Below are 22,334 nucleotides of genomic sequence, written 5' to 3'. Positions count from 1 at the left end.
GGACAAAGAGATCTAGAAAGAATTTGCATTTATGTGGGGCTCAGGATGGTTCCAAATCCTTTCATGTTCCACCTACTCTAGTCACTGTTCCAATGTTGGGAGCACATCAGTAAATTTGTGGACAGCAAGCTCTCACAAACAGAAATGACAGGATAATTTGGTTTTGTAACTTTGGTTGAGGAATGATATAGGATAGACCACATGGGGGAAAAAAAATCCCCTGACTTGAGAGTCATTACTGAACAAGAAAGGGCCATTTGGCATTTCAGAAAGTCCATGTCAGTTTCATTTCAAGAACTGGGATCATTTATCTCCATCTAGAGACCGGTAGACTTGTCACTCAAAATTGCCCTTATATGATAGATCCACCAGCAGTGTAAAGCTGCCTCAATAAATACCCAAAATGCCAACAGATACTTGAGGTGCCAGTAAATATTTACCAAAGAGATGAACAATGGCTCTCCTATTTGCTTTATTGGCTGGTTGCCCTGAACAATTATTTGGACTGTTAGGATGGTTAAGTGTCAATTTGCAATTGGATGAGTTGAGTTTATTTCTACACCCCCTTAGGAATACTTCAAAGTCCTTCACATATGGTGAATTTTGGATGAAAGTGATGGGAATAATATGCTACAACTCTCAAAAAAAAGTGAAACCAGTTAAAACACTCAACAGGTTTTGTTTACGCAAGAATTTCAGCTTCCCTGGATAATCAATCATTCTGGAATGAGTTAGCTTTAACGAGATTTGCAGGCGCATCTTTTAATGAGATTCAACCATTGCACAAAATAAAGGGAACGACATAGATTTATGATTGAAAATCAATCTCGCAAAGTTAATTAGACAAAGACACCCAAGTAATATCTTTGAATAAACAAAATCAGCAGTGAATTGATGGGAGCTAGCACTGAGACTAGAACTGGGAAACCTGCAATGTATCACACTGCTGTTTAGCCATTATAAAGGTGAGTAAAGGGTATGGGCAGAACCACAAAATCTCTTCAACATGAAGGGCAGCACCTCCCGCCACAGTGACCTCCATCACGTATGGTGTGCACCACGTGACCGTCAGACTGTTGACATTTTGTCTTTTCTGGAGGTCATGCACTGACTTCCTCTGGCACACCAACTCCTTCCGACTCCCTGCGCCTCCACCTTGCAATCATCATTTCTCCCTCTGGAATCCTCATTGTGAGTGGGGCAGACCGAAGGTGGCAGCTAATGGAAGGAGTGACTGGGACTTCAAGTGGGAATATTGAGGAGGAAGGCACTGAGCGAGAGGGTGATGAGGGGAGGATAGGTGAGTGAGAGGGAGGCGAGTGGGAGGGAGGCAGGAAGGAATGTCAGTGATTTGGAGGGAGATAACGAGCTGGAGAGTGGAAAAGTCAGGTAGGAATGTCTGAACATAGGAATTAGAAGCAGGAGGAGGCCACTCAGCCCCTCAAGCCTGATCTGCCATTCAATAAGATCTTGACTGATCTAATTACTCCACATTGCCACCTATTCCCAATAAACTTTGCTTGTCAAGAGTCTATCCACTTCTGCCTTAAAATATTTAAGGACAAGTGGTGATGAGGACACAGTTACAATGTTTAAAAGACACAGAAAAGTATATAAAAAGGAAAGGTTTGCCGGGATATGGGTCAGGAGCAGGCAGGTGGGGCTAGGTTAGTTTAGAATTATGGTCAGCATGGACTGGTTGGACTAAAGGGTCTGATTCCGTGCTTTATGACTCTATGACTTCGCTTCCATCATCCTTTGAGGGACAGAAGTCCCAGGACTCATCATTTTCTGTCAGAAATGCATTTCCTCATCTCTGCTTTCAGAGGAGGGAAGAGGCAAACAGAACTTAAATTGACAGAATTAGTAAATGTTAAGGATTAGTGAGAGTTACTAAGAGGATTTTGGGGTCAATTAGGTTCAACGCAGGCAAAGGGTTTTAAATGTAAAAATTACAGCTCAGGATGTTATCCACCCTTATGCTTTTGTGTGGAATAGTAATTTTCAATGAGTATGTCATTTATTAGGGATACAGTTTAGGAGTGTGAAAGGCTAGGATAACTGTATAGAGACAGGACATTGGTTAGGCCACTTTTGGAATACTGGGTGCAATTCTGGCCTCCCTCCAATAGGAAGAATGTTGTAAAACTTGAAAGAATTCAGAAAAGATTTACAATGATGTTGGCAGGGTTGAAGGGTTTGAACTATAGGGAGGGTCTGAATAGGCTGGGGCAATTACCCCTAGAGCGCCGGAGGCTGAGGTTTAGAAAATCATTAGGGACATGGAAAGGGTAAATAGACAAGGTCTTTTCCCCAGGGTAGGAGGGTAGGGCTGTCCAAAATTAGAGGGCATATGTTTAAGGGAGAGGAGAAAGATTTAAGAGACCTGAGGGGCTAATTTTTCATGCAGAGTGGTATGGAATGATGTATCAGAGGAAGTGGTGGAGGCTGGTACAATAACAACATTTAAAAGGCATCTTTGGGTATATGAAAAGGAAGGATTTAGAGGGATATGGGCCAAATGATGGCAAATGGGACTAGATTACCTTTGGATATCTGATCGGCATAGATGAGTTGGTCTGATAGGTCTGTTTCCATGCTGTACATCTCTATGACTCTAATAAATATTAAAACTTAATTAGATTGCACTTGGCGTACTGTCTGCAGTTACTAACGTGCTTATCTTTTCTAGTTTTTTTTTGTGTTTCACATGCCAAGATTCATTTTTGAAGAATCGTTATGTATTTGATAAACCTTCAGTTTTCAAATCTGCACTGCAACCTGAGAAAACTAATTATCAAACAGATTCTCTTCTCATCAGCAGTTAATAATAGTTTGACAATTCAAAAGCATCTCAAAAAGAAGAGTCATTATGCTGGGAATGAGCTTTTCAACACTGGAACAGAAGTAGGCCAGTCAGCCATTTGAATCATTCTAGACTATGGCTGATCATCTCCCTCAATGCCACATTCTTGCTCGGTCCCATATCTCTTGATGTTATTAGCAGCTAGAAAGCTATTGCACTTTGTCTTGAGGTTATGTACTGACTGAGATGAACTCTTCAGCCCTGTGATGTACAAACCTCCAGTGATTAACCCCCTTTTGAGTGAAGAAGGTCATCTCTGTCGTAAGACAGAAAAGGTCATCTCTGTCATCCAGGGAAACCCAGTGGATGTGGTCTATCTAGACTTTCAAAAGGCCTTTGATAAGGTGCCACATGGGAGACTGCTGAGCAAGGTGAGGGCCCATGGTGTTCGAGGTGAGCTGCTGGGATGGATTGAGGATTGGCTGTCTAACAGAAGGCAGAGAGTTGGGGTAAAAGGTTCTTTTTCAGAATGGCAGCCGGTGACTAGCGGTGTCCCGCAGGGTTCAGTGTTGGGGCCACAGCTATGATTTGGATGAGGAGACTGGGGGCATTCTAGCGAAGTTTGCCGACGATACAAAGTTAGGTGGATAGGCAGGTAGTACTGAGGAAGTGGGGAGGCTACAGAAGGATCTAGACAGGTTGGGAGAGTGGTCCAGGAAATGGCTGATGGAATTTAACGTGAGCAAGTGCGAGGTCTTGCACTTTGGCAAAAAGAATAAAAGCATTGACTACTTTCTAAATGGTGAGAAAATTAGTAAAGCCAAAGTACAAAGGGATCTGGGAGTGCTAGTCAAGGATTCTCTAAAGGTAAACATGCAGGTTGAGTCCGTGATTAGGAAAGCGAATGCAATGTTGTCTCTTATCTCAAGAGGGTTGGAATATAAAAGCAGAGATGTGCTACTGAGACTTTATAAAGCTCTGGTTAGGTCCCATTTGGAGTACTGTGTCCAGTTTTGGTCCCCACACCTCAGAAAGGACATAGTGGCACTGGAACGTGTCCAGTGGAGATTCACACGGATGATCCCTGGAATGGCAGGTCTCGTACGAGGAACAGCTGAGGATCCTGGGATTGTATTCATTGGAGTTTAGAAGATTAAGGGGAGACTTAATAGAGACGTACAAGATAATACATGGCTTGGAAAGGGTGGACTTAAGGAAATTGTTTCTATTAGGCAAGGAGACTAGGACCCGTGGACACAGCCTTAGAATTAGAGGGGGGTCAATTCAGAACAGAAATGCGGAGACATTTCTTCAGCCAGAGAGTGGTGGGCCTGTGGAATTCATTGCCACGGAGTGCAGTGGAGGCCGGGACGCTAAATGTCTTCAAGGCCGAGATTGATAGATTCTTGTTGTCTCGAGGAATTAAGGGCTACGGGGAGAACGCTGGTAAGTGGAGTTGAAATGTCCATCAGCCATGATTGAATGGCGAAGTGGACTCGATGGGCCGAATGGCCTTACTTCCACTCCTATGTCTTATGGTCTTATGGTCTTATAAATGCTTGACTTTTATTCTGAAACTGTGTTCCCTGGTTTGAGAGCACACCATTGAGGAATCATTGTTTCTGCACCAACTCTGTCTATCCCCTTATGGATTTTATAAGTTTCTATGAGATCGCTGCTCATTGTCCTAAACTCCAGAGAATACAGGCCTAGTCTTTTCAATCTCACTCCATAGGATAGTCCCACCATCCCAGGAATCAGAGTCTAGATTAGAGTGGTGCTGGAAAAACACAGCAGATCAGGCAGCATCCGAGGAGCAGGAAAATCAACGTTTCGGGCAAAAGCCCTTCATCAGGAACAGATGAAGGGCTTTTGCCTGAAATGTCGATTTTCCTGCTCCTCGGGTGCTGCCTGACCTGCTGTACTTTTCCAGCACCACTCTCGTCTAAACTTTGGTTTCCAGCATCTGCAGTCCTCGTTTTTACCTCATCCCAGGAGTCAGTCTGGTGAAATTCGGCTGATCTCTCTCTATGGCAACCATGTCCTTCTGCACTGGATAGAACTGTGAGCAATATGGTTTCACCAATGTTCTATACAACTGAGTGCAAGAGCTACTGGGTAGAACCTCTGATCCCAGGGTCCTCACTCCACTGACTGACTGAATTACATACCAATCAGCCTTCCATAGAAAAGCCAACACAGGATTCCCACTGGGTGTCTATTCGATCGTAACCGAAAACCTCAATAAGATTCCACTTTAGAAATGCAATTATTTCACACTTAAGGGGACTCTAAGACAAAACATGAGGATTGTTTATCACCATGCGCTGTTAAATATTTATCCCTCAATCCACAGAACAAAGGAAAGATAATATGGTTATTTTCTCATTGCTGGTTGTAGGAGTTTGCTATGTCTTATTGTTTGCAATATTTTCCACTTTCAGTGTTCAGTTACTTTTGTGGAGTTGTGGTTATGTTGCTGGTCTAGCAACGGGGAACTATAGAGTGATCAATCCACAGCCATAAGTCCAAGCCCACTCCAGCAACAACGGAGAACTATTCAGTTAAGGAGCATACAAAAATAAAGTTGTAATGACTTTGATTTGCTAATGCCCTATAAGGAAGGAAATGTGCCATTGTTAGCTTATTGATTCCAGATGTTTGGGAATGAGGTTAACTCTTAACTATCCTCGGAAAAGACTTAACATACCAGTTAGTTATCCCCTAATTCCTGGTCTTGCCAGCATCCTGTAGATGAAGGGAAATTGAAGAGTATGGATGCTGGAAAAGCACAGCCAGTTCACTGCTGCCTGTAGCCAATTGTAGTCTGCAAACCATTAATCGGCAGATGGCCATCAGTCCAGGGCTTTACTGCTGCAGTTAAATCTGGTGACTGAGGTACCAAATATCGTCACTTCAGCTTTTCCCTCAGTTGTTCATCAATCAAGCATTAAAATTGGAATTTTGTAACATTTGTTTATAACTAGTGACCATTCAGTCCCTGAAGAACCATTGAATAAAGTCATGTCCAATCTGTGTTGCACTATGTCTCGTGGTTAGGATGTCAATATATTTTTAAGAGACGCAGTACAACAGTCTCCCTTTAACAGATATAGTATGTCAGTATACTTTTAAGACTCACAGCATACGAGTACACTTTTAAATATGTTGATTTACCTTTAACAGATATAGTATGCCAGAGTATTTTTAATAGACAAAATATATTGGTATACCTTTTAGAGGAACAGTATATCAATGTACATTTGAGAGAGACAATATGTCGGTATATGTTTAAGAGACATGCTTTTCAGTTGTCATCACTGGATCATTGTACATGATATGACAGTATATCGTCCTAAATTCATCTTGCCTGGTGTCACTTAAAGATTAATATTCTAATGGGGGAATGCTACAGTTAGAGTCACAGAGATGTTCAGCATGGACACAGACCCCTTAGTGCAACTTGTCCTTGCCGAACAGATATCCTTCAGTTCAACAAGTCCGTACCGAACCTCCAAAGAGTAACTCACGCAGACCCATTCCCCTACCCTATATTTATCCTGACTAATGCACCTAACACTAAGGGCAATTTAGCACGGTCGATTCACCTGACCTGCACATCTTTGGATTATGGAAGGAAACCAGAGCACTCAGAGGAAACCCATGCAGATTCAGGGAGAATGTGCAAACTCTGCACAGTCAGTCACCTGAGGTGGTAATCAAACCCAGGTCCCTGCTGCTGTTAGGCAGCTGTGCTAACCACTGAGCCACTATGCCACGCCCCCTTGTCTATTAACCCTATCTATGCCACTCATGATTGTATAATCCTCTATAAGGGCATCCCTCAGCCTCCAATGCTGCAGGGGAGACAGCCTCCACCTATTCAGCCGCTCCCTATGGCTCAAATCCTCGAACCCTGGCAATATCCTTGTAAATCGTTTCTGAACCCTTTCATGTTTCACAACATCCTTCTGATAACAGGGAGTCCAGAATTGCACACAGTATTCCAAAAGTGGCCTAAACAATGTCTTGTACAGCTGCAACATGACCTCCCAACTCCTTTTCTCAATGCACTGATCGATAAAAGAAAATATACCAAACACATTCTTCATTATCCTATCTACTTGCACCTCCACTTTCAAGAAAATATGAACCTGCACCCCAAGGTCTCTTTGTTCAATAACACTCCCCAGAACCTTACCATTAAATATAAGTCCAGCTCTGATTTAGCTTTCCAAAATGCAGCACTTCACATTTATCCAAATTAAACTCCATCTGCCACTCCTCAGCCCATTTGCCCATCTGATCAATAACCAGTTGTAGCTGAGGTAACCTTTTTCGCTGTTCACTACACCTCGAATTTTGGTTTCATCTGCAAACTTACTAATTATACCTCCTATGTTCACATCAAAGAACATTACAGTACAGGAATAGGCCCTTTGGCCCTCCAAACCTGCACTGATCTAAGTATGCCGCCTATTTTCAAAGGATCTGTATCCCTTTGCTCCCTGCCCATTCATGTAACTGTTTGGATACATCTTAAACGATGCTATTGTTCCCACCCCTACCACCTCCACTGGTAACACATTCCAGGCACCTATCACTTTTTGTGTAAAGAACTTTCCACACATATCTCCCCTAAAGCTTTCTCCTCTCACTTTGAACTCGTGACTCCTAGTAATTGAGTTTCTTGTTATCCATCCTGCCTACGCCTCTCATGATTTTGTAGACCTCAATCAGGTCCCCCTCAACCTCCTTCTTTCCAATGAAACTAATCCTAATCTACTCAACCTCTACTCATAGCTAGCACCCTCCATACCAGGCAACATCCTGGTGAACCTCCTCTGTACCCTCTCCAAAGCAAGCACATCCGTTTGGTAATGTGGTGACCAGACCTGTACACAGTACTCCAAAGGTGGCCAAACCAAAGTCTTATACAACTCTTGTAATCAATAGCCCGTCTGATGAAGGAAAGCATGCCGTATGTCTTCTCTGCCACTCCACTAGCCTGCATTGCCACCTCCAAGGAACAATGCACCTGAACACCCAAATCTCTCTTTACATCAATTTTCCCCAGGACTTTTCCATTTACTTAGAGTTCGCTCTGGAATTGCACCTTCCAAAATGCATCACCTCGCATTTTTCTGAATTGAACGACATCTACCATTTCTCTGCCAAACTCTCCAACCTCTCTATATTCTACTGTGTTCTCTGACAGGGTAAAAACAAGGACTGCAGATGCTGGAAACCAGAGTCTAGATTAGAGTGGTGCTGGAAAAGCACAGCAGGTCAGGCAGCATCAGAGGAGCAGGAAAATCGACATTTCGGGCAAAAGCCCTTCATGTCTATACCTGATGAAGGGCTTTTGTCCGAAATGTTGATTTTCCTGCTCCTTGGATGCTGCCTGACCTGCTGTGCTTTTCCAGCACCACTCTAATCTAGACTCTGTGTTCTCTGACAGTCTCCTTCACTATCTGCTACTCCACCAATCTTAGTGTCATCTGCAAACTTGCTAATGAGGCAACCTACACCTTCATCCAAAATATGTAATATATATATCACAAACAGCAGTGGTCCCAGCTTGGAACACTGTGGGACACCACTAGTCACATGTCTCCATTTTGGAAAGCTCCCTTCCGCTACTACTCTCTGTCTCCTGTTGCTCCACCAGTCCTCTATCCATCTAGCTAGAACACCATGGACCCCATTCGACTTCATCTTCTTCATCAGCCTACCATGGGGAACCTTATCAAATGCCTTCCTAAAGGCCATGTATATGATATTTACATCCCTTCCCTCATCAATCAAATTTGTCACCTCTTCAAAGAATCCTATTAGGTTTGTAAGACATGACCTTCCCTGCACAAAACCATGCTGCCTATCACTGATAAGCCCATTTTCTTCCAAATCATATCAATGAATGATACAAAGCAGTGGACCTAGCACCAATCCTTGTGGCACACCACTGGTCACAGGCCTCCAGTCTGAATGACTTTGTAACAAATTAATTAATCATTTAATAAGAGCCAAGGCAGGTGTCTGTGAAGTTTACATTTTGTGCATAATAGATAGCAGTAATAGGCATCTGTTGGATTCTTCAATACAACAACATCCACACCAAGTTTCTTAAGTTACAGGAAATAAGTTAAGCTTTGCCTCATCAGATAAAACACCCTGTTAGAGACAAAATCCACATCAAACTGTATCTCATCCATACAGACGTGCCATTGGAACTTTTATCCATTAGATATCTAGCGATTTCAGTTTTGAAATTCAATTGAACCTTGACGATTTATAATCGCAAGCAAGAAAAAAAAGATCCTTCTCCTATCCTTTGTGAGAGATGAGTGAAAGTCATCGAGTGGATACGATGCATTCAATAATGAGAGTTGTCATCTAAGAGCTTCGGTGAGAGGTTTGGGGAGAAGTTAAATAAAAGTTAGATTAGAAAGCAGAGAACCTTCTCACTCACATTCTCCACTGATTACTTGGACGTCACATATTTGAGGAGAAATTGACTCAAAATTGAATCAACTGCTGATATTTCATTTGTATCATTCGTTTGAACAACAGATATAATTACATTAATAAACGGTAATAAGCGGACACAGTAATGCAGTAAACATCTCAGTATTTGAGGTGTGTAAATTTTGCGGGTTTATCGAGACTGCTGGTTCATAATGAGCTGGTTAAAATAAAACTTGCTGTATCTGGAATAGGCTGGTTGCCCGATATGGAAATGTTGGAAGGGCTAGGTTTGTATCTACCTGAGTTTAGAAGAGTTACAGGCAAGCGTTAAGGGGCATTGATGGGGCAGATGTGGAGAGGGTGCTCCCTCTCAGGGGAAGATCTAAAAGTAAAGGGTCATTGTTTAAAAATCAGGGGTTGCACATTAAAAACAAAAACAAGGAGATATATTTTTAATTTCAAAGAGTTGTGAGTCTATGAAGCCCTTGGTAGACCATAAAGGATGGAGATGAGGAGACATTTCTTCACCCAAAGAGTGGTGAGCCTGTGGAACTCATTACCACAGGAAGTAATTGATGTCAAAACCATTGAACCTATTCCTGAAGGGGCTAGATATAGCACTTGGGGCGAATGGGATCAAAGGTTAAGGGAAGAAAGCAGGATTAGGCTATCACGTTGAATGATCAGCCATGATTGTGATGAATGGCAGAGCAGGTTTGAAGGACTGAATGGCCTCCTCCTGCTCATATCTTCTATGTTTCTTCCTGAAAATGTGGTGGAAGAAGAGTCCTTGAATATTTTTAAGGCCGAACTAGATAAATTTTTGTCAAGTAAGGGGGTGAAAGGTTATCAGAGGTAAGTGGAAATGTACATTTGAGGTTACAACCAGATCAGACATTGAATGGTGGAGCAGGCTCTGAGTTTGAATGGTCTGTTTTGTGAGCGTGAAGCAGGCCTTTCAAAAATGGCACCAGAATATGTACAAATACATCTCATCAGTGGCAAGCATATCCACCTCTCTGGCCACACAGTTCCGTGGGAATTGTAAGGATGCAGAATTGTAAGGGAAAAGCAAAAGGTTGTAGGAAAATTCACCCCTGAACCATAGCGGACCAGATGCTAAGAAATTCATTCGCCATCACACTTTAACTGCACATGGATGGAATTACCCATGTTGGCAAAATTAAATTGCGTTGGTACTGGAACAAATGACAATCTTGGCCATCTCCAATTTGAATCATTCAACCCTGCCCTGCCCAGAATTGAAGCCATCCACTGCTCTCTCATCCTTTCAGGCACTCTGTTAAATAGAAGCTCTTTGACTCAGCATTTTGGCCATCCTCACTGAAGCCTTTCTATGTGTTCCAGTGTCTGATTTTGCTGCATGATGCTCTTGTGAAACGCTCTGAGATTTTTATTGAGCTAAAAGTGTCTCCAGTATCAGATCCATGCAGCATGACCATCTCCAAATCAGAGGTGGCAGGCACTGAGAAGATGGCAGTGGTGGTGGCAAAAAAGGAGCACATTGCCAAAGGAGCAACCTTGGGGATGCTATTGGACAGCAGCAACTGGAGGAACAGTGAAGTCAGAGAGGGAGAGAGGGAAAGGTGAACTTTTGAAGCTGTTTCAATTTCAGTAATATCTATTTAGTATTAATTTGTTGAGTATTTTACCATTTATAAAGTCATAGAGACATAGAGATGTACAGCATGGAAACAGACACTTCATCCAACCAGATATCCCAACCAATCTACTCCCACCTGCCAGCACCCAGCCCATATCCATCCAAACCTTTCCTATTCATATACCCATCCAAATGCCTCTTAAATGTTGCAATTGTACCAGCCTCCACCACTTCCTCTGGCAGCTCATTCCATACACGTACCACCCTTTGAGTGAAAAAGTTGCCCCGTAGGTCTCTTTTATATCTTCCCCCTCTCACCTGAAACCTATGCCCTCTAATTCTGGACTCCCCAACCACCGGGAAAAGACTTTGCCTATTTACCCTATCCATCGTAATTTTGTAAACCTCTATCAGGTCACCCCTCAGCCTCCGACATTCCAGGGAAAACAGCCCTAGCCTGTTTGGCCTCTCCTTATAGCTCAAATCCTCCAACCCTGGCAAATCCTTGTAAATCTTTTCTGAACCCTTTCAAGTTTCACAACATCTTTTCAATAGGAAGGAGACCAGAATTGCACGCAATATTCCAACAGTGGCCTAACCAATGTCCTGTACTGCTGCAACATGACCTCCCAACTCCAGTACTCTGACCAATAAAGGAAAGCATACCAAACGCCTTCTTCACTATCCTATCTACCTGCGACTCCACTTTCAAGGAGCTAGGAACCTGCACTCCAAGCTGTCTTTATTCAGCAACACTCCCTAGGACCTTATCATTTAGTGTATAAATCCTGCTCACATTTGCTTTCCCAAAATGCAGCACCTCACATTAAATTTAATGTCGTGTTGAGTCATCGTATTATGCTCCATCACCATCATTCAGTAAGTTATACTGTAATCCAAGATGGCGCCAGAACTTTTTGGCATTATCCACTTTTCACTGTACCTAGGTACATGTGGCAATATTAAATCTGAATCTAAATGTACAAGGATCCATTTGATATTTTACGCATCATTTGCTAATATGCCATGCTTTTTTAATCATTACAAGGTTCTGAGCCAAGAATGTCTATTGAATTCAACAAGTGGGACCAGTTCAACAGGTTGTACCTGAGCAGGACCGGAACTGATGTCCTAGGGGAAATACTTGCTAGTGTGGTTGAGAATGGTGTAAACTAAACTGACTAAAGAATGGGAACCTGCACAGGGAGACAGAACTGACAGAAACAAGGGCATGAATAAAAAATAGAATGGGAAATAAGAAACTAGATAGTCAGGAAATGCAAAGGCAGGAACCAAACAGGGCCACAACACAAAATAATGCGAACAGGACTAAGAATGGTAAAAAGCCAAGACTTGAAGCCTCTTGTCTTAAAGCGCAGAGGCAGTGTATCAAAGTGAATGGATTCATCATCCAAATAGATATGACTGGGTTGAATAAAGAACATTTACAGCCCAGGAATGGGCCCTTCAGCCTCCAAGCCTGTGCCAATCCAAATCCATTGTCTAAAGCTGTCGCCCAATTAGATTAGATTACTTATGGTGTGGAAACAGGCCCTTCGGCCTAACAAGTCCACACCGACCCTCTGAAGGGCAACGCACCCAGACCCATTCCCCTACATTTACTCCTGCCCCTAACACTACGGGCAATTTAGCTTGGCCAATTCACCTAACCTGCACATCTTTAGACTGTGGGAGGAAACCGGAGCTCCCAGAGGAAACCCACGCAGATACGGGGAGAATGTGCAAACTCCACACAGACAGTTGCCCGAGGCAGGAATTGAACCCGGGTCCCTGGTGCTGTGAGGCAGCAGTGTTAACCACTGAGCCACCATGCCGCCATTCTTAAGGATCCGTATCCCTCTGCTGCCCACCTACTCATGCATCTGTCCAGATGCACCTTAAATGAATCTACTGTGCCTGCCTCTACTACCTCTGCTAACAAAGCGTTCCAGGCACCTACCACCCTCTGTGTAAAGTACTTGCTGTGTGTATCCACTTTAATCTTTCCACCTCTCACCTTGAACATGTGATCTCTCATTATTGAATCCCTCACTCTGGGAGAAAGCTTATCTCTATCCACCCTGTCTATACCCTTTATGATTTTGTAGACCCCGGTTAGGCGTCCAACCCCCATCACCACCCCCACCCCCAATCTCCTTCATGTAATGAAAACAATCTTAACCTACTCAACCTCTCTTCATAGCCAGCACCTTCCATACGAGGCAACTTCCTCATAAACCTTCCCTGCACCTTCTCCAGAGCATCCACATTCTTTTGGTAACATGGCAACCAGAACTGTACACAGTATTCTAAATGCAGCCAAACCAAAGTCTTGTACAATTTTTACAAGACCTGCCAACTCTTATACTCAATACTATGTCCAATGAAGACAAGCATACCATATGCCTTTTTGACCACTCCATCCACCTATGCAGCCACTTTCAGGGTACAATGGACCTGAACTCCCAGATCTCTCTGCTCATCAACTTTTCCCAAGGCTCTTCCATTTATAGTATAGTTTGGTCTGGAATTAGCCTTCCCAAGATGCATCACCTCACATTTGCCTGGACTGAACTCCATCTGCCACTTCTCCGCCCAACTCTCCAGTCTCTCTATATTCTCCTGTATTATTTGACAGTCCGCTATGCTTTCAACAATCTTTGTGTCATCAGCAAACTTGCTGATCATACCAACAGTGCACTCTTCCAGATCATTTATGTATATTACAAACAATAGTGGCGCCAGCACTGATCCCTGTGGAACACCACTGGGCACCTTTCTCCATTTTGAGAAACTCCCTTCAACTACTACTGTCTGTCTGCTATTGCTCAATCAGTTCTTTATCCACCTAGCTAGAACACCCTGCACACCATGTGACTTCACTTTCTCCAATAGTTTACCATGGGGGACCATATCAAACCCCTTATTAAAGTCCATTATATGTCATGTATAGCCCTTCCTTCATCTATCAACATGGTCACTTTCCCTAAAACTCTATTAAGTTGGTAAGGCACGATCTGCTCTGCACAAAACCATGTTACCTTATCACTGATAAGCCCATTCTTTTCCAAATATAAATAGATTCTATCCCTCAGTACATTCTCCAGCAACTTTCCCACCACTGACATCAGGCTCACTGGTCTGTAGTTATCTGGAATATCCCTACTACCCTTCATGTGTAGGGAGACAATATTAGCAACTCTCCAGTCCTCCAGTACCTCACCTGTGTTTAAGGATGCTACAAAGATATCTGTCAGGGCCCCAGTTATTTCATTTCTCACCTCCCTCAGCATGCTGGGATAGATCCAATCTAGTACTGGGGATTTGTCCATCTTAATATCCTTTAGCCCACCCAACACATCTTCCCTCCTTTTGTCAACGTAATGCAGAGTAAACAAACTTCTACCTCTGATCTCAACATTCAACATGTCTGTCTCCTCAGTGAACACTGATGCAAAGTAATCAGAATCTCACCCATTTTCTCAGGTTCGACACACAACCTTCCTTCCGTATCCTTTAGTGGAGTAACCTTTTCTCTGGTTATCTGCTTGCTTCTTTATATGAATAAAAGGCCTTGGGATTTTCCTTAAGTCGACTCGCTAAAGCTATTTCATGACCCCTTTTAGCTCGCTTGATTCCTCGTTTAATATTGGTCCTACTACTCTCCCAATATTCCTCCAGTGCCCATTCTGTTCTTAGCTGCCTGGGCCTTATGTACGCTTCCCTTTTATTCTTGGCTAGTTGCATGATTTTTCCTGTCATCCATGGTTCACGAACCTTGTCTTTCCTATCCCTTGTTTTCAAAAGGACATGCCTATCCTGCACTACCTCAACCTATCTTTGAAAGCCTCCCACATATCAAATGTGGATTCCCTTCAAATAGCTGCTCCCAATCGACATTTCCCAGCTCCTGCCTAATTTTGATATAATTGGCCTTGGCCTAGTTTAGTACTCTTCCCTTAGGCCCACTCTCAGCTTTGTCTACGAGTATTCTAAAACGTACAGAATTGTGGTCACTATTCCTAAAGAAATCCCCCTCTGCAACTTCTACCACCTGGCCTGGCTCATTCCCCAACACCAGGTTCAATATGGCCCCTTCCCTTGTCGGACTATTGACATACTGCTCTAGAAAAATTTCTTGGATGCTCCTTACAGATTCTGCCCCATCCAGACCTCTGACACTAAGTATCGCAGTCAATGTTGGGAAAATTAAAATCTCCCATCACCACCACCCTGATGCCTCTACACCTTTCCATAATCTGTTTACTTATTTGTTCTTCTACCTCATGCTCACTGTTGGAAGGCCTGTAGTACTGCGCCAACAATGTAATTGCACCCTTATTTCTCAGCTCTCCCCATAATGCCTCACTGCTCAAGCCCTCCATAGTGTCCTCCTTTAGCACAGCTGTGATATCATCATGACCAGCAATACAACTGCCCCCCCCCAACCCCCTCCACCCCTGCCTTTTACTTCCCTCCCTGTCCTGTCTGAACCATCCAAATCCTAGAACATTTAATTGCCAATCATGCCCTTCCTTCAACCAGGTTTCTCTGATCGCAATAACATCATACTCCCAGGCACTAATCCAAGCCTTAAGTTTTTCTGCTTACCCACTATATTCTTTGCATTAAAGTATATATACTTCAGACTGCCAGTTTTTTTTGCGTTCCTCTGCTCTCTGCCTACTCTTCCCCTTGGTAATGCTAGCTTCATAATCCTTACAGTCTCTCATTTCCACCTCGCTGTCTACGGGTCTTCTCTTCTGGTTCCCAGCCCCCTGCCACATTAGTTTAAAACCTCCCCAACAGCAGTAGCAAAAACCTGGATATTCTTAAGATTACAGAGAAATCGTTGCAGGGTGGCCAGTATTGTGAACTGAATATCCAGGGCTGTTCAGTTTTAGGAAGGACACACAAAAATGACAAGGAGGTGAGGTTGCATTGTTGATTAGAGAGGAAAGCTGATGCAATATTGAGGAAGGATATTAGCTTCAGTGAGGAATCTGTAGAAACATCAAGGGGTTTGGATACAGACCGCAAAACTGTAATGATAATGTTGGGGAAAGCTTTAGACAGAAAATTCTAAGTACAAACCATTGTTATGGACTAGACCAGACCACTCAAAACATTCTTAAGTCCACAGCCCAGACCATAACTTTTGCAATTTGTTTGGGTAAGTGTGCAGTGAAAATTACCCAGAGTAAGTTAGCTAGGTTGACTACCAGGTTTAAATCAACTAGGCAGAAATGGATACTGCAGATGCTGGAGATTAGAGTCAAATTTAGAATAGTGCTGGAAAAGCACAACAGGTCAGGCAGCATCTGAGGAGCAGGAAAATCGACATTTTGGATAAAAGCCCTGCATCAGAAATAATGAACACCTTTTCTCTATCAGGTTTTAAAACAAACAAAACGTTATTCACAAAATTACACAATGAAACACAAAGAACAGAATAAAGTACCCCTACAGAACTCAATTTATCCAAATTAGACTTAATTATGCTGGTCTGAAAATACACAACAGTCCCAACAGTCCCCTTAACAAAACAGTAAAAAATGGAACAAATGCTTACAGGTTGAACTTAGAAGGGCAGAAAGATAGAGAGAGCCTGTTTCCACACGGCTCACTGCTGAACTCCTAACTAGTTCTGGACTGAACTGCTCAGCTAGGGAGCTGACCACTCACCTTTCAGTATACAGGTCACTTCTAAAACATGACCACTTTGGTCCGAAGTCTCATCTGTTTACATATAAACCAAAGGCCTCTGCAAATCCTTTTTCATTTCTGTACCAATTTAGCCACCTCGGAGCCAGGAGGGTTTTATGACCCCTCTGAAGAAAACAAGAACACGGTATCCTTGAGAAAAAGAACAACTTTGTAATTACAGGTGACTTTAATCTGCGCACAGATTGGGCAAATCAAATCAAAACAATACCGCAGAGACAGAATCCCTGGAGTACATGCGGGATAATCTTCCTGGATCAATACATTGAGAGCAAACTTGAGAATGGCTCATTCTAGACTGGGTATTATGTAACATGAGAATAATAATTGGCACTTATTTCTTTGGGAGGGATCTGGGCCATTTCTTGACCAGGATGTAGGGTGTGGCTAGAAGTTTTGATGTACAGTAAATGTCATTTCCTGTAGCTCCTTTCATCGCCAGAAGAGAGCAGAGGATGATTTTCAAAGCTGTTTTTTCTCTTATTAGCTTCAGTCTTTTGCCTCTCCCAGGAGCTTATGAAGCTATGGAACATAGAACATAGAACAATACAGCCCTCGATGTTGCACCAGTCTGTGAACTATTCTCAGCTTGTCCCCCTACACTATCCCAAAATCATTCATGTGCTCAGAGTCAAAGAGTAATAGAGATGTACAGTATGGAAACAGAACCTTCGGTCCAACCCGTCCATGCTGACCAAATATCCCAACACAATCTAGTCCCAGCAGCCAGCACTTGACCCATATCCCTCCAAACCTTTCCTATTCATATACCCATCTAAATGCCTCTAAAATGTTGCAATTGTACCAGCCTCCACCATATCCTCTGGAAGCTCATTCTATACACGTACCACCCTCTGTGTGAAAAAGTTGCCCCCTAGGTCTCTTTTATATCTTTGCCCTCTCACCCTAAACTTATGCCCTCTAGTTCTGGACTCCGCAACCCCAGGGAAAAGACTTTGTCTATTTATCCTATCCATGCCCCTCATAATTTTGTAAACATCTATAAGGTCACCCCTCAGCCCCAGCGTGTTCAGCCTCTCCCTGTAGCTCAGATCCTCCAACCCTGGCAAAATCCTTGTAAATCTTTTCTGAATCCTTTCAAGTTTCACAACATCTTTCCGATAGGAAGGAGACCAGAATTGCATGCAATATTCCAACAGTGGCCTAACCAATGTCCTTGTACAGCCGCAACATGACCTCCCAACTTCTGTACTCAATACTTTGACCAATAAAGGAAAGCATACCAAACGCCTTCTTCACTATCCTATCTACTTGTGACTCCTCTTTCAAGGAGCTATGAACCTACACTCTAAGGTCTCTTTGTTCAGCAACACTCCCTAGGGTCTTACCATTAAGTGTATAAATCTTGCTAAGATTTGCTTTCCCAAAATGCAGCAACTCACATTTATCTGAATTAAACTCCATCTGCCACTTCTCAGCCCATTGGCTCATCTGGTCCAGATCCTGTTGTAATCTTGGTAACCCTCTTCACTATCCACTACACCTCCAATTTTGGTGTCATCTGCAAACTTACTAACTATACCTCTTATGTTGACATCCAAATAATTTATGTAAATGACAAAAAGTAGAGGGCCCAGCACCGATCTTGTGGCACTCCACTGGTCACAGGCCTCCAGTCTGAAAAACAACCCTCCACCACCACCCTCTGTCTTCTACCTTTGAGCCAGTTCTGTATCCAAATGGCTAGTTCTCCCTGCATTCCATGAAATCTAACCTTGTTAATCAGTCTCCCAAGGGGAACCTTGTCGAACACCTTACTGAAGTCCATATAGATCACATCTACTTCTCTGCCCTCATCAATCTTCATTGTTACTTCTTCAAAAAACTCAATTGAGTTTGTGAGACATGATTTCCCACGCACAAAGCCATGTTGACTATCCCGAATCAGTCCTTGCCTTTCCAAATACATGTACATCCTGTCCCTCAAGATTCCCTCCAACAACGTACCCACCACCGAGGTCAGACTCACCGGTCTATAGTTCTGGCTTATCTTTACCGCCCTTCTTAAACAGTGAAACCATGTTTGCCAACCTCCAATCTTCCGGCACCTCACCTGTGACTATCGATGATAGAAATATCTCAGTAAGAGGCCCAGCAATCACTTCTCTAGCTTCCCACAGAGTTCTCGGGTACACCTGATCAGGTCCTGGGGATTTATTCACTTCTAACTGTTTCAAGACATCCAGCACTTCCTCCTCTGTAATCTGGACATTTTGCAAGATGTCACCATCTATTTCCCTCCAGTCTATATCTTCCATATTCTTTTCCACAGTAAATAATGATGCAAAATATTCATTTAGTTTCTCCCCCATTTTCTGTAGCTCTACTCAAAGGCCGCCTTGCTGATCTTTGAGGGTCCCTAATCTCTCCCCAGTTACCCTTTTGTCCTTAACATATTTGTAAAAGCCCTTTGGATTCTCCTTAATTCTATTTGCTAAAGCTATCTCATGTCCCCATTTTGCCTTCTTAATTTCCCTCTTAAGTATCCTCCTACTTTCTTTATAATCTTCTAAGGATTCATTCGATCTATCCTGTCTATACCTGACATATGTTTCTTTCTTTTTCTTAACCAAACCCTCAATTTCTTTAGTCATCCAGTATTCCCTACACTTACCAGCCTTCCCTTTTACCCTGACTGGAATATACTTTATCTGGATTCTTGTTATCTCATTTCTGAAGGCTTCCCATTTTCCAGCCATCCCTTTAACTACGAACATTTGCCCCCAATCAGCTTTCGAAAGTTCTTGCGTAATACCATCAAAATTGGCCTTTCTCCAATTTAGAACTTTAACTTTTAGATCTGGTCTATCCTTTTCCATCACTATTTTAAAACTAATAGAATTATGGTGGCTGACCCCAAAGTGCTTCCCCACTGACACCTCAGTCACCTGCCCTGTCTTATTTCCCAAGGGTAGGTCAAGTTTTGCACCTTGTCTAGTAGGTACATTCACATACTGAATCAGAAAATTATCTTGTACACACTTAAGAAATTCCTCTCCATCTAAACCTTTAACACTATGGAAGTCCCAGTCCATGATCGGAAAGTTAAAATCCCCTACCATAACTACCCTATTATTCTTACAGATAGCTGGGATCTCCTTACAATTTTGTTTCTCAATTTCCCTCTGACTATTGGGGGGTCTATAATACAATCCCAATAAAGTTATCATCCCTTTCCTATTTCTCAGTTCCACCCAAATAACTTCCCTGGATGTTTTCCCCGGAATATCCTCCCTCAGCACAGCTGTAATGCTATCCCTTATCAAAAATGTCACTCCCCTCCTCTCTTGCCTCCCTTTCTATCATTCCTGTAGCACTTGTATCTTGGAACATTAAGCTGCCAGTCCTGCACATCCCTGAGCCACGTTTCCATAATTGCTATGATATCTCAGTCCCATGTTCCTAACCATGCCCTGAGTTCATCTGCCTTCCCTGTTAGGCTCCTTGCATTGAAATAAATGCAGTTTAATGTATTAGTCCCACCTTGTTCCTGCCTGCCCTGATTGTTTGACTCACTTCTGTTCTCAGCTGTACCCGTCTCAGATCGATCTCTTTCCTCACTCTCTCCCTGGGCCCTTATCTAAGGATTGTTTATCTAAGGATTATTTAAATCTCCCTAATGTGGCTGAGTTAGCTACATTAGCAGGTAGGGCATTCCACACCCTTACCACTCTCTGCATAAAGAACCTGCCTCTGAAATCTGTCTTAAATCCAACACCTCTCAATTTGTAGTTTATGCCCCCTCGTACAGCTGACGTCATCATCCTAGGAAAGAGACTTTCCCTGTCTACCCTATCTAATCCTCTGATCATGTTGTATGCCTCTATCAATCCCCTCTTAGCCTCCTTCTTGCCAATGAGAACAGGTTCAAGCCTCTCAACCTTTCCTCATAAGACCTTCCCTCCAGACCAGGCAACTTCATAGGAAATCTCCTCTGTACCTTTTCCAATGCTTCCACATCCTTCTCGAAATATGGGGACCAAAACTGTACACAATATTCCAAGTGTGTTCGCACCAGCGTTTTTTATAGTTGCAGGATGATATTGCGGCTCCAGAACTCAATTCCTCTACGAATGAAACCTAACACATTGTATGCCTTCTTAACAGCACTATCCACCTGGGTGGCAACTTTCAGGGATCTATGTACATGGACTCCAAGATCCCTCTGCACATCCACATTACCAAGAATCTTTCCATTGACCCAGTACTCTGCCTTCCTGTTATTCTTCCCAAAGTGCATCACCTCACATTTATCTGCATTGAACTCCATTTGCCACCTCTCAACCCAATTCCGCAGTTTATCTAAGACCCCTGAAACCTGTAACATTCTTCCACACTGTCCACTATTCCACTGACTTTCGTGTCATCTACAAATTTACTAATCCATCCACCTATGCCTGTGTCTAAGTCATTTACAAAAATGACAAACAGCAGTGGTCCCAAAACAGATCCTGTGGCACACCACTAGTAACCGGACTCCAGGCTGAATATTTTCCGTCAACCACCACTCGCTACCTTCTTTCAGAAAGCCAGTTTCTAATCCAAACTGCTAAATCACCTTCAATTCCATGCCTCTGCATTCTCTCCAAAAGCTTACCATGTGGAACCTTATCAAAGGTTTTATTGAAGTCCATGTATACCCTGTCAACTGCCCTACCCTCATCTACATGCTTGGTCACCTTCTCAAAAAACTCAGTGAGGTTTGTGAGACACGACCTGCCCTTGACGAATTTATGTTGACTACCTGAAATCAAATAGTTGCTTGCTAGATGATTATAAATCCTATCGCTTATAATCCTTTCCAAAACCTTTCCTACAACAGAAGTAAGGCTCACTGGTCTATAGTTACCTAGGTCATCTCTTCTGCCCTTCTTCAACAAGGGGCCAGTCAAGAAGGATCATTAACATGGGGTTGGTTTGTGTAATATATTGAGCAAATTCAAAAAGGTTTAACAAAGACTGAGATAAATTCAAAATTTACCAAAGGAGCACTAAAACGATAATAAAAATAGGAAAAATAAAGTGCTAGGGAAAACTAGTGAGGAATATAAAACTGACAATAAGAGCTTCTTTAAAATGGAAGAAAGAGGTGAAAGTGAACATAGGCCCCTTAGAAAATGAATCTGAGGAGACAGTTATGGGGAACAAGGAAATGACAGAGGTATAACCAAATATTTTGCAGCAGTCTTTATGGAGGGAAATAATTTGGATGTGCCATTAATACTAAAGAATATGGGGGAGGAATTAAGTGCCATCATCATCACTGATGAAGTAGCATTAAATAACCTCATGGAGCAAAAGACAAATAAGTCCCCTGGCTCTGAAGACTTGTATCCCAGAATCCTAAAAGAGGTAGCTACAGAAATAATAGATACATTTTCTAATGTTTTCCAAAGTCCTCACATTCTGGTGAAGAACAGAGACCCGGGTTCAATTCCCGCCTCAGGTGACTGACTGTGTGGAGTTTGCACATTCTCCCTGTGTCTGCGTGAGTTTCCTCCGGGTGCTCCAGTTTCCTCCCACAGTCCAAAGGTGTGCAGGTTAGGTGAATTGGCCATGCTAAATTGCCCGTGATGTTAGGTGAAGGGGTAAATGTAGGGGAATGGGTCTGGGTGGGATGCGCTTCGGCGGGTCGGTGTGGACTTGTTGGGCCAAAGGGCCTGTTTCCACACTGTAAGTAATCTAATCTAA

This window comes from Hemiscyllium ocellatum, chromosome 13 (genome assembly GCF_020745735.1).
Source record: "Hemiscyllium ocellatum isolate sHemOce1 chromosome 13, sHemOce1.pat.X.cur, whole genome shotgun sequence".
Classification (NCBI taxonomy): Eukaryota; Metazoa; Chordata; class Chondrichthyes; order Orectolobiformes; family Hemiscylliidae; genus Hemiscyllium; species Hemiscyllium ocellatum.
The sequence above is the reverse complement of the archived record's forward strand: the minus strand, read 5'-3'. Positions refer to the sequence as shown.